A 12,639-nucleotide genomic window follows, 5' to 3' on the forward strand; every position below is an offset into this window, starting at 1 on the left:
CTGCCTGTATTGGGAAAACCCAGTCAGTGGCCCAAAATTTGAATTGGTCAACGCAAGATTCACCGTAGTTTTGTTCATGTACTGGAGATTTGGGCTTAGGGCTACGCCTTCGTCGCGTTTGCTTTGAGTTGGCCCCATCTCGCTTAGTTTAAGTCTGTCTAAAGTCGCACTGGCGTGTCAGTTATGTGCTTCATTGTTTCTCTGAGGATGCTATTTCTATGTTTCATACAGTGTAAGTTTGGGCCTAGCTTACCTTGGTTATGCTAAGCTCGTCTTTAGTGATATTGAAATCAATTGAAACGCTAAACTCTTTAGCTTTAATGCTAGCTAGTTTAGCTTTAGCTATATTGGTAATGCTAACTTAATTTGGCAATACCCACAGTCTAATTTTGATATGCTATTTTCTTTGCTCAATGCTAATTAGCTTAGCATAAGCTTTGCTAGTTATGATAAACTAGTCTATGGTAATAGGTGCAATCAATCGTAAATGCTAACAACTTAGCTTAGCTTTTCTGGTAGCTATGCTACTAGGGCCTATAGCTAACTGCTAGTCCCTCTCAGCTGGTGCTGTCTGTTGCACCCCCCTCCTGTCTGGCGGTCTGCCAAACCACTCCTGGCAAAAGTGACGTGTACCAAGAATTCAAACTACACAACGTTTGATTCAAAATGGCGACCAGGTTTTAAAATGGCGGGCCTCCAAGCCACGCCCAATACCTATATTTCAACTGCGCCGCAACTACAAAATGGCGATTGATAGCACAACCACACCTATTTCCGATTTTCTTCTGCGCCACTGTTCAAAAATGGCGATTGGCCTTTATAGCCACACCCAACTTTTGAATTTCAATTGTCAAAATGATACCGTCCGCAAAACTTCATTTGTTTGATTTACAGCATGTATATAAACATTCTATTTTGATTTTTTTTCTAAATTTGGATCACAGCTGAGTCATATTAACCTTTTCTACTCGGAACCACGAAAGCCAGCTGCTCAAACATGCTGATAGCAGTTTGCCAAGGCACATACATTATCTCAATTGGTCATCTGGTCAGTCAAAACATGTCTTAAATGAACGCACACACATACGCACACACACAGGCCTGCAACATTCATTCCAATGCAAACATCCTTGATAAAAGTGGGTCAGTCAGTGATTTACCCGTTTTTACCCGTTCAAAGATTTTCTAGAATCCAGTTTATGGATCTACATATATATCTATGGGTTACAGATTTTTTTACAGATCTATATATTTATTTGTTTTCGACAGTAACGTTACCTTATTAATTGTTGCTTTACATATCGTACATGCAGTGGTTATATGAGTATACATATATATATATTCCTGCAGGAGTTTTCACCCTACTGACTGAATTACCATTATTATATTATCTTATGCTCCCTCTTCCTTCAGCTCGTAGGAAAGGTAGGATAGTACTGTTGATGTGACCTTGAGCTAAAACAAAGCCTTTACACACTCTCCTCTCTCCACAGCTGTTGAACATGTACGCGCACACACAAAGATGGGGTAGAGAGGGAAAGAGAAAAAAGAGACGCACATGGGAACAACGCACATATAGACTTACAACAAACTATCTACCATACTGTCCGGAATCACCTCTTACTTTGCTCATGAGCTAACCGGAAACGTTGCTGTAATTCACCTCAAACAGACTCGAACTGTGAGACAACGTTTTCACAAACCAGTACTACTAATCAGACTCGAACTGAAAAGAGAGCAGCTGATCAGACTGCTGGCCGGCCCTCGCACAAACACTGTACGTCAAAAAACAGAAAGACTCGAACTTCCTGCAGAGGAGGGTCCCGCACCCTCGTCTTCTAGGGCCCTAGTGGACGTCTACACACAAACAAATGGACTCGAACCATTTGCGGAAGAGGGGCTGGTAACCCTCGTCCTCTGGACGTCAACAAACAAACAAATGGACTCGAACCATTTGCGGAAGAGGGACTCTCACCCTCGTCCTCCGGACGTCCTCTAGACGTCAACCACCAAACAAATGGACTCGAACCATTTGCGGAAGAGGGACGGCACACTCATCCTCCAGACGTCCTCTAGACGTCAACAAACAAACAAATAGACTCAAACCATTTGCAAAGAGGGAGTGGCACCCTCGTCCTCTAGACGTCAACAAAAATACAAATGGACTCGAACCATTTGCGGCTCAGGGACTCTTACCCTGTCCTAGACGTCACCAACAAAAATAAACTCACCGGAGATTATTGAAGAGATCCTCCACCGAGTTCAGTAGGCACCAGCAGTGAGAGGACACCCCTGCTGTTGGACGTTAGGCCCCCACTTCTCAGCTGAATTTGTGGCGAGGTTGAGGAAGGAGCTTCACTCCACTGTGCACAGGTTTCACCGTCAGTCCTGTCCAGCCTGTGCCTCTCACTCCGGGTGCCCACCCAGGGACGCCAAATTGTTGTGGAAATAGATTCTTCAATAAAGATCAACAAACAGGATCAGCTTTTTCTCCGTGGTTTATTTTGTCAAAGCATTTTCTTCTGCAGACAAAAATACGTTCATCCCCACATCCTCACAAGTTAGAGTCTAGCAGGGAATGACCATTTGCCAAATCTCGCACAGTCTTTTAGTTAGAGGGACAGGACGCGAATAGCCTTGGTTGGGTGACGTCTTTAGACCAAACAAAAACATGCCTTAGACATTACAATTCTGAACATTCTGAACCTCTCTCATCACAAGGTCTCTAACACAGGGTACAGATGCACAAATGTGCCAATATATCATCATGAGTTAGTTATTTGCATTATCCATTAAGAATGTGAGACAGAGGAGACATTGAACTGCGTCTGACCTGACAAAACTATGATTATGAATTACAAATATCCAAAATTCCCACAACAGTTGCTTCGCACCTCTGCATCCCTGGTGTGTTTTTTGGGTGGAATATCAGCTGGTCTGGCCGCTATGCCTGTCGGCATTAGCACAATCAGCTGTTCTCTGGAGTAAACAAAGGCAGCGTGTCCCGGTTCGAAGCAGCATTGTTAAAAACAGCCCAAAAAAACACACGAAAACTAGCAAAGGTAACCTCATTGTAGAGGGCAGAACTTCACAGAAGTTAGGGATAAGAAACAGAATGAAAGGCTCAATTCTCGTCAGGCCCGCTGGTCACTCTTCCTCACCCACTTCAACTTCTCCCACTCCTACAGACCTGGGTCCTGTAACATGAAGCCAGATGCCCTTTCTCGACAGTACTTGGAATAGGAGGAGCCATCCTCAGAGGATAGGCTCCTCCTCAACTGGTCAAGAAAGATGGCCGTCCTCAACAGAGCTGGGTCTCTCCGACATTCCTGCCTGTTTAAGGGAAGGTTTTCGTTGCCACTGTGCTCAAAGGGGGGATTGTTGGGTCTATGTAAATAATAAATAAGTCATAGTGTGGTCTATACCTACTCTGTAAAGTGTCCTGAGATAACTTTTGTTATGATTTGGCACTGTAAATAAAATTAAATTTAATTGCCTCTAGTCCCAAGACCATCCTCCTGTCCTCGCATATGGTTGCCTCCTTCACCTCGGAGGTGGAGAAGAGGGTCAAGGCCGCCTTGGTGAACCAGTCTGGACTCAGCGCATGTCCACCTGATCGCCTGTTTGTTGTTTCTTCCCTGCCGTCCGATGTCCTTCAGTGGGCCCTTAGCTCTCGAGTCACCTGTTATCACGGCATCCAGTGGACTGAGGAGATGGTGCAACGGAGGTTCTGGCTGGAGGAAGACACTCGAGAGTTTGCCTGTCCCGTCTGCAACCAGCACAAGGTCTAACATCAACCTCTGGGTCATCTGCTTCCACACCCTGTACCCACCGACCATAGTCCTACATCTCCCTGGACTTTGTTACCGGCCTGCCCCCGTCCATTGATCACACCACCATCCTTACCCTGGTTGATCGATTCAGCAAGATGGCCCACTTCGTGCCCCTGCTCAACCTTCCGTCAGCCAAACAGACTGCGGAGCTCGTGCTTTTACATGTCTTCAGGCTCCATTTTCTCCCCACCAATGTCGTCACCAACAGAGGACCCCAGTTCTGCATGCTTGTGGGGGCCACCGCGAGTCTTTCATCCAGATTCCATCCCCAGTCCAATGGCAAAATCGAAAGGAAGAATCAGGAGATGGAGACAGCTCTGCGGTGTGTGGTGTCCAAACATCCCTCCTCTTGGTTGCAGCAGCTGTTGTGGGTAGAATATGCCCACAACACACTGACAAGCTCGGCCACAGGCCTCTCCCCTTTCCAGTGTGCCTAGGGGTTCCAGCCACTTCTGTTCCCTGCGCTGTAGAAGGAAGTTTATACCCATCCATCCAGGCCTTCCTTCGTAGCTGCCGTAGGTGGCCCCCACCTACCTTGCAGGCAAGAAAGTTTGGCTCTCGAACCATGACCTTCCCTTGAGGGTAGAATCTAAGAAGGGGGCACCCAAGTTCATTTGCTGTGAGGCTAAAGTTACCTTGTTCCATGCGGGTCCATCCATGTTCCACATGTCCAAAATCAAGCTGGTCCAGGAGAGCCCCCAGGTCCCTGCAGTACATCCTCCTCGTCTCATCGACGGAGGCCCCGCCTTTTTTTTGTGCACTGCCTTCTGCGCTCCCGCCGTCATGGGAGGGGTCTGTAATACCTGGTTGATTGGGAGGGCTACGGACCTTGGTCCCTGCCCTGCCCGGCACGTTTTGGATGCCCATGGCTGAGCGACCTACTGCTTTGGAGGATAATTCGGACACGGATGATTCAGACACAGATGTCTCGGACGAATATTAGCCCTCTTCTGGTTCCCCTCCACCAACCTGACTGCGTGAGATTTTTTTTGGTTTGTTTCAGGACATCAGGAGCCCCTCCCTCTACTCAGCTGCCTGCCTGCCACTCGCTCCTCATTAGCTGCCTCTAATCACCAATTAACCCAGTATAGACTCTCCTCACCATTCACTCTCTGCCAGATTGTTCTCAGCTCTCATGCAAGACTCTCTCCAGCAATTTCCGGACTGCCCACACGGTTTTTTACCCTGCCTGCCCCTGACCATCCTGTCCTGTCATCTTCCTGGATATCACCTCAGCCTTCTGTCCCTGTCCAGGACCTTTGGCCAGTCCTTCCTAGTTTCCTGCCTCTCTTCTGAGTTGTTTGGTGAGTCCCTGCAATGGCTCCATGACTTTCCTCTTTGTTGAATAAAGTTCATTACCAACGGAACCTACTGTGCTGTATGAGCATGTGCATGAAATGCAGCCAAAATTGCAGTTCACTACTGAATTGTTAAAGGCATAACCTCAGCATAATTACAAAACGTACCAAACCAGCAAAGCAGGAAATGACAGAACTACCAAAAACGTGTGCCTGCATGAAAACAGCACCCTTAAAATCCCAAATTGGAATGATAGATGAATGTGCTCAATCAGATTACATTGTAATTTTGCTGAGGGTATGCATTTAACAACTCAGTAGTGCACTGCAATTTTGGCTGCATTTCATACACATGCTCATACAGCACAGTGCACAAAGCACGTGTTCTGACACTTTCATATCATACGACTATTACTGGAGAGAAGTCTGTTTGTTTGTTTGTGTGTCCTTGCGTATGTCAAGAAGCGATCGCGGCGAACGTGCCATGTTGAATAATTTGGGCATGCACAATAAACAGTGTTCAATATTAATAAACTGAACTGCTTTGTACAGCAGCTGGGGCAGAGCTTCAGGGAGTCAAACATGTCATTAGCCATGGGTCACAGATACTTTTTAACCCAGTGTTCAATATGTCAAAGCTGCTAAATACACCTACATATATATATATGTAGGTGTCAAAAGGTCAAAATACATAGAATATATTCAACCACCTGAAGAATAAACACATACATAGTTAGAGGCGCCCTCACAACTTGTGGTTACCCCAGCTGGACCTATGTGAAAATGTCAGCTGCTTCCAGAAAGAAAAACAAAACAAGAGAAACAACATAGTCATCCTATATGTGGCTGGGGTATCAGAGAAACTCAGGAGGATCTTCAACAAACACTGCATCCCTGTGTATGTCAAACCCAGTAACACAATCAGACAGAGACTAGCACATCCCAAAGACATAACACCACACACCCACAAAAGCAATCTGGTTTATGTTGTCCAATGCAACGAGGAATGCAAAGATCTCTACATTAGAGAAAAAAACAACCACTGCATAAACGGATGGCCCAACACAGGAGAGCTAACTCCTCAGGCCTGGACTCTGCTGTCCACTTGCATCTCAAGGAGAAAGCCCAGTCCTTTGAGGACAACAATGTTCACATCCTGGACAGAGAGGACACATGGTTTGAAGTTTGAGTAAAAGAAGCCATCTTTCTTCTATTTATAATGCTGCCCTTTCATCCCTTCCCAGGAGATTCAACAATTTAACCTCAAATAACGACTGTTCACAAATTGCCTCCTGTAACTCCAACTACTGTCGTTCTAACCCAGTAGAGCACTAACGAAGTCGAAACCAACTTCCCACCAACGACTGTTACTCCAACGACGGTCGTTCGCACTTAGAGCAAAAAAAGGTTCAAGTGACATCATCAGCCTTGTGAAAGGTTAAATACCTGGATCTCCACACCACACAGTTCGACCAGTCCCAGCCTGGTCAAATGCATAAATGAACTGATGAAGCCCCTTGGATGAGAGGTGAAACGCCTTACTAGACAAATAACCAAGTCCAGTTGCTTTTGACTTAAATTGCTTTTGAGATAACAATGACCTGGACAAATGGCTTACCATGTCTTGAATTGCTTACATACGTATTCATTTTCTTTATGCTGATCTATATTGATCCCCAGAGGGGAAATATTTCTCCTCTAGGGATCAATAAAGGCTTATCATATAACGAATGGTCTTATTTAACTCAAATCTTGTATACAGTCATTTTTCTGTGATAGCTAACTATTACTCAGTTGGGCAGAGGCTCAGGATAGATTTCTTTGACTGAAATGTTTCCTCTAAAGATGATATTAAATGTGTGTTCATATAAAAACAATAAACATTGTAATCAATCTAATGAACCCTTTTGACTATCGAGTCTCCTATATTCGATTTTTTTTTTCCTCAACCAGTGCTGTTGCATGCCCCTGTACAATAATAACACTCTCAAGGTCATGAACAGGTGTGAAGAGCTTCCAGAGCCTCCAAGGTTCTTCACTCAGGCCTTTAACCAGTGTCTTAACCCCTATGCCCTAAAGTGCCCTGAAAATACACTGGAGATCAAAATGAAAGAACATAGTATTAATACTTGATTTATTTTGAAATATTGTTATTTTTTACTGTTCAGAATTTGATAGAATATCCGCTGTGGCAATACCACTGCTGTACTAGCATGTTTTTATTTAAATAACCAAAGCACTTTAACAAAAACTTTTATTTTGTGAAAAAATCTCAGGGCAAAATTAGAGAGCACTTTTAGATACCTCCCAGTTATTGGTGTTAATCGTGCACCTGGTGGCAATTAACTTAATGTTCGACACCCTATTTATCTGGCAGCTCCCCCGGTTGCTCTAAGGAGACTGAAACCCTGAGACAGCAGGTTGTCCAGATGAAGGCCAAAGGTATGATCCTCTCAGCCATCACAGAGAGGTTGGGTGTTCAAAGTCTGCGATTTCAGGAATATTTAAACTTTACAAGGACAAAGATTCATTTAAGTCCCTCAAAAAGGCCGGTCGTCCACGTAAAACAAGTGCACGAGAGGACAGGATTATCGGTTCAACACTGCTGCTGGAGTTGCTCGCCAGTTCAGTGCTGAACATGACAAGGATCTGTCTCTGCACACAGAGTCTCATTATTTTAGACTCTTTGGATTGAAAGCCCACTCTGCATTGACCAAACCTCTCATCAGCAGAAAGAATAAAAAGGCTAGACTTGCCTTTGCTAAGGAGCATGCTGTGTGGACAGAGGAGAACTGGTCCAGAGTGACTTCAGTGATGAGAGGACGTTCAATTTATTTGGGTCTGATGGGAAACATTATGTTGGGTCTAGGACTGGGGAAAGACTGAACCCAAAGTGTGTAAAGAAGTGTTTTCTGCAGCAGGAGTCGGGGCTCTTGTACAGCTACATGGCAGGGTGAATGCACATATTCATGTGAACCTCCTTAGGCAAAGTGCAATACCTTCACTGCAATTGTCTCCCAATCAGCTGCAGTTTTCATGCAAGACAATGCCCCCTGTCACACCGCAAAACAGGTGAAGCCGTTCCTTGAAGCTAAGAATATTGAAACAATGAAACGGCCAATCCGGATCTAAACCCCATAGAGAATCTCTGGAAAATCCTTGTTAGGAAAGTAATGTCTAAGAAACCCACTACAGTTACTGAACTGTGGAAGAGACTGAAGAAGAATGGACCAAGATCAAACCAGAGCAGTGTGAGAAACTAGTGATGTCATGTGGGCGCAGATGTGCTGAAGTCATTCAAAGCTGTGGCCTCTACACTTCCTATTCATTTTATTTTTTGATCCTATAGCCCGGAAAAAAACATTGTTGAAATCTTCTCTTCTGACACAGTGGTTACTGTTCTCTAATTTGATCACTGTTTTTTTTTCACAAAATAAAGGTTTTGTGAGGACTGTCCTGTCTTTGGGTTTTCTATCTTGTGAATTTCATGTTTTATTTTGAAAAGTAACTCTTCTCTCATTTCAGGTCACTTGCTCTTCCTCTTGTTTAACCGGTCTGACATCCTCCCCTGATCCATGATTGTTTCCACCTGTGTTCCCCCCCTCATGTGTATGTAGTCTGTGTCTTCCCCTGTCTCGTTGCCAGAGTATTTCGTCCGTCATGTCGAAAACTTCCTGCCCGTTCCACAGCTTTGTTCCAGCCTTTAAGTCTGAGTATTGTTACGCTCTTGTATTTTGTGTTTCCGTTTTTTCCTCTATGACCACAGCCCCACCTCAGGCAGTGAACGCCACACCACCTCGCCAGCCAGTGGCACTAGTTGTAGGCTGGCTCCCCCTGCTCAGTATTCGGGGGAGCCCGGATCCTGCAAGATATTTTTAATTGACTGTTCTCTCCATTTTGAATTCTTGCCCCATGCATTCATCACGGACTGGTCCAAGATTGTGTTTATGATTTCACATCTGTCTGGCAGAGCCAAAGCCTGGGCGGCAGCTGCATGGAGTCAGGGCTCTGCCGTTTGTAACTCTCTCCCTGATTTCCAGGCCGCGCTCATTAAGACATTTGATTCCTTCACCACGCACAGAGAAAAGGCGCAGGAATTGAACAGTTTAAAGCAAGGCAGCGGGTCAGTATGCGACTATGCCATCCGTTTCTGCACTCTGGCGGTGGAAAGCGGGTGGAACGTCACAGCTCTATACGTGGTTTTTGAACAACTCGCAGCCCCGATACAAGACCTCCTCGTACCTCTGGACCTTCCGATGTGGACGCACTCATCGCGCTCGCCATACGGCCAGGTAACCGGCTCGTCCAGCTCAGACAAAAGCGAGGCGCAGGACCAGCGGCGATACTCTCCCCCTCTCCAAACGAGCGGACAGGCTTGCCGCCAGAGCCACGACCTCACCTCCGCGCCGACCAAGAGGAGGAGCTCATGCAGCTGGGGAGAGCTCGGCTGACACCAGAGGAGCGACGAAAACGGCAGCTGGAGGGGAGGTGTTTCTACTGTGGGGAAATCGACCACCTTGTCGTCTCGTGTCCAGCCAAGGGATCCCAGGCGGTGAGCCATGTCACATTGTCTCACCATGTACCTCGTATTCTGACTAACGTCAAGATTTTACATCCCACCGCTTCCGATCAGAAGGCACTCATTAACTCAGAAGCTGACGAGAGCCAGATGAACTGGGGTTTAGCTAAGGATCTGGGCATCAGCTCAGAACAATTAGCTGAACCCATCCGGACCAGGTCGCTAAACCGCAAAGAACTGTTTTCTATTACCCACATCAGCGAGCCTGTCAGAATTGACAGCCATCAGGAACACATCGGCTTCTATTTATTCACTTCATCCCTTCACTCTCTGATTTTAGGACAACCAGGGCTTGTTCACCATAACCCGCACATAGACTGGAAATCCGGGAGGATCATTAAATGGGGAATAGGTTGCGCCAAAGACTGTGCTATTGCTAGCAATCAGAGGGATGTTACCAAGATTCATTTGTTTTCTGCTAATCCTGCCACAGACATTGAGTACCCAGACCTAAGCTCTCGCAGCGTTCTGAGCAGGACCGCAAGATGCACCCCTGCGCCTTCCTGTCAAGAAGGCTGTCCAAGGCGTAAAGGAATTATGATGTTGGCAACCGGGAGCTGCTGGCAGTAAAACTTGCCTTGGAGGAATGGAGGCATTGGCTGGAGGAATGAACCACCCATTCATAGTCTGGGCTAATCATAAGAATTTAGAATATATCAAGAAAGCCAAAAGGCTAAACTCTCGCCAGGCCAGGTGGGCGCTCTTCTTTAACCGCTTCTCCTTTTCCCTCTCTTACAGGCCGGGGTTCCGCAACGTCAAATCTGACGCCCTGTCACGAGTGTTCGACCTCGAGCCTGAAGCCAAGGAACCAGAAACCATCCTTCCACTGAACCGTGTGGTTGGGGCGGTGACTTGGCCTATAGAAACAGAAGTAAAGCAAGCTAATGGTGGAGCCCCATCACCTAGTGGATGCCCCATTAATCGCCTGTTTGTCCCCACCGAGCTGCGTCCACAGGTGATTCATTGGGCTCACACCTCGCTGCTTTCATGTCATCCGGGAATCAAAAGGACTATGTCTGTCATCTCCTTGCGGTTCTGGTGGCCATCCATGGAGCCGGAGGTCCGGGAGTACATGGAGGCATGTTCGGTCTGCACACGGAACAAGACATCTTCCGGGTCCCGCAAGGGCCTCCTACAACCGCTTCCAATTCCCTCCAGACCGGTCAGACATCTCCATCGACTTCGTCACAGGACTCCCGGTCTCCCAAGGAAACACCACCTTCCTCACCATGGTCGACAGATTTACCAAGATGGTCAGATTCATTGCCTTATCTTAGCTACCCTCCGCCAAAGAAATGGCAGAGGTCATGATGACAAACGTCTTCAGAGTCCATGGTTTCCCCAAAGACATTGTTTCAGACCGGGGGCCCCAGTTCGTGTCCCGGATCTTGAGGAAGTTTTGCCGGCTCATGGGCGCCAAAGCCAGCCTGACTTCAGGGTACCACCCGGAAGCCAACGGCCAGACCAAACGCCTCAATCAACAACTGGAAACCGGCCTCCGGGGCTTGGTCTCACAGAATCCCTCAACATGGAGCAGGCACCTGGTTGGGGTAGAGTATGCACACAATTTGTTGCCTACATCAGCTACTGGTTTTTCCCCGTTTCACTGTGCTCTTGGCTATCAGCTTCCTCTTTTCCAAGAAATTTAGCTGGAGGTGTCGGTCCCCTCGGCCCATGCCATGGTCCGATGTTTCTGCCGTATCTGAGCGGCCGCCCGTTAAGTACTAATTCGGCAGAGGGATCGAGCAAAGAAAGTGGTAAATCGAAAAAGACGCCCTGCCCCAGCATATCAGCCAGGCCAGAGAGTGTGGTTGTCAGTCAAGGACCTACACCTCAAGGTCCCCTCCAGAAAATTGGCACCAAGATTCGTCGGTCCGTTCCCAGTCACCAGACTTGTCGGTCCTGCAGCGGTCCGGCTTTTCCTGCCCTGGTCCCTTCGTGTAAATCCCACCTTTCACGTCAGACAGGTGAAACCAGCAAAGGAGAGCTCCATGGTGCCGGCAGTGGCACCTCCTCCACCCCCAGAGGTGATCGACGGGGGAGCAGTGTACAAGGTGAAGCGGTTATTGGCAGTATGCAACCGGGGCCGGAGCAGACAGTTTCTGGTGGAATGGGAAGGCTACGGACCTGAGGAAAGACAGTGGATCCCATCTTGCCACATCATGAACCCCATACTTATCGATGACTTCATCCTGAACGCCCTGGGCCGTCAGGAGTCAGCCCTGTCTGTGAATTTCATGTTTTATTTTGAAAAGTAACTCTCCTCTCGTTTCAGGTCAGTTGCCCTTCCTCTTGTGTCACCGGTCTGACATCCTCCCCTGATCCATGATTGTTTCCACCTGTGCCCCCCCCCCCCTCATGTGTATATAGTCTTTGTCTTCCCCTGTCTCGTTGCCAGAGTATTTCGTCCGTCATGTCGAAAACTTCCAGCCGTTTCACAGCCTTGTTCCAGCCTTTAAGTCTGAGTATTGTCACGCTCTTGTTTTTTTGTGTGTCCGTTTTTTCCTCTGAAGAACAGTGATTTTGGTTTTTGAATGCCTTTTTGTCAGCCTTGTTTTCCTCCTGTTTTTGAGGGACCTTGTTTCATGTTTTACTAGCTCAGTGCAGCTCTTTTTTGGTTTAAGAATAAACGCCAGCTTAAACTATTTACCTCCGCATCTGAGTCCTCATTCCTGCCCATAAAAAGTAACAATATTTCAGAGTAAATCAAGTTTTAATACTCTTCTCTAATTTTGATATATACACACACATATATCAGTGGTGGCTGCTTTCAAGGAGGGAAAGCTAATTTTTCTGGCCTATATCATAAATGTGTTTGTTTATTTATATGTAAATCCTACCCTTCGTTCCTTTTCAAGAAAATGATCCTTGACCTTGTCGTACCAACTAGACGTCTTTTCCAGGGACTTGACCAGTGTCCTCTCAATGG

The sequence above is a fragment of the Echiichthys vipera genome, assembly GCF_963691815.1.
Source record: "Echiichthys vipera genome assembly, chromosome: 19".
Taxonomy (NCBI): Eukaryota; Metazoa; Chordata; class Actinopteri; order Perciformes; family Trachinidae; genus Echiichthys; species Echiichthys vipera.